Source organism: Nanorana parkeri, unplaced genomic scaffold, assembly GCF_000935625.1.
Source record: "Nanorana parkeri isolate BGI_ZX_2015 unplaced genomic scaffold, ASM93562v1 scaffold1354, whole genome shotgun sequence".
Lineage (NCBI taxonomy): Eukaryota > Metazoa > Chordata > Amphibia > Anura > Dicroglossidae > Nanorana > Nanorana parkeri.
In genome coordinates, this window is record NW_017307622.1 from 228,544 (window position 1) to 229,349 (window position 806).

General features: G+C 52.5%; 2 protein-coding genes across 3 annotated transcripts in view; one reads left to right on the plus strand and one right to left on the minus strand.

The window, feature by feature from the left end:
- WDR3 (WD repeat domain 3) overlaps nt 1–467 on the minus strand; it is a 22,828-nt gene extending 22,361 nt beyond the window's left edge. Inside the window, exon 1 of the mRNA XM_018569551.1 lies at nt 438–467. The gene's annotated coding sequence lies outside the window, so the exon portion shown is untranslated. The remainder of the gene's footprint in view (nt 1–437) is intronic.
- A 166-nt stretch (nt 468–633) lies between these two features.
- Nucleotides 634–806, plus strand: part of GDAP2 (ganglioside induced differentiation associated protein 2) — a 44,543-nt gene continuing 44,370 nt past the window's right edge. For both annotated transcript variants that reach the window (XM_018569554.1, XM_018569553.1), the window contains exon 1: nt 634–667. The gene's annotated coding sequence lies outside the window, so the exon portion shown is untranslated. The remainder of the gene's footprint in view (nt 668–806) is intronic.

Genomic DNA, 806 nt, shown 5'->3' on the forward strand with positions numbered 1-806 from the left:
GGGGTACAGAGGGGGGGGACACACCGATATACATATAGGGTAGATCAGGGATATTATGGGATAGATATTAGTCCCGGGGTACACTGATATACATATAGGGGAGATCAGGGATATTATGGGATATATATCAGTTCTGGGGTACAGTGGGGGGGGGGCACTGATCTACATATAGAGATCAGGGATAATATGGGATATATATCAGTTGCGGGGTACAGGGGGGAGCATTGATATACATATAGAGATCAGGGATATTATGGGATAGATATCAGTTCCGGGGTACAGGGGGGAGCATTGATATACATATAGAGATCAGGGATAATATGGGATATATATCAGTTGCGGGGTACAGGGGGGAGCGTTGATATACATATAGGGGAGATCAGGGATAATATGGGATAGATATCAGTTCCGGTGAAGTTCTGATCACACTCACCCGTAGCTCCCCTTGCAAACACGTGTTCCGTGGGCGGAGCTCACCGGACGGGCCGCGCAGGCGCACTCTGCAGACTGCGGCGCACGTAGAGAAACCCCGCCCAGAACCACGGACAGACCACTCCCACCACGTCCAGTGCCCCGCCTCCTCTTACGGGACACTTCCGGGCAGCGGTCAGCTGACAACGAGCGGTGAGAGAAATAGAGAGACGGCGGCATGAGGAGGAGAGCGGAGGTGAGGAGAACGGGGGAGGGCGAAGGGTTAATACTCCGCTGCTGTATACTGACACCCCGAATGTGTTCACCTCTCTCCCACTGCTATATACTAACACCCCCCCTCAACGTATTCACCCCTCCCCCATCACTGCTGTATA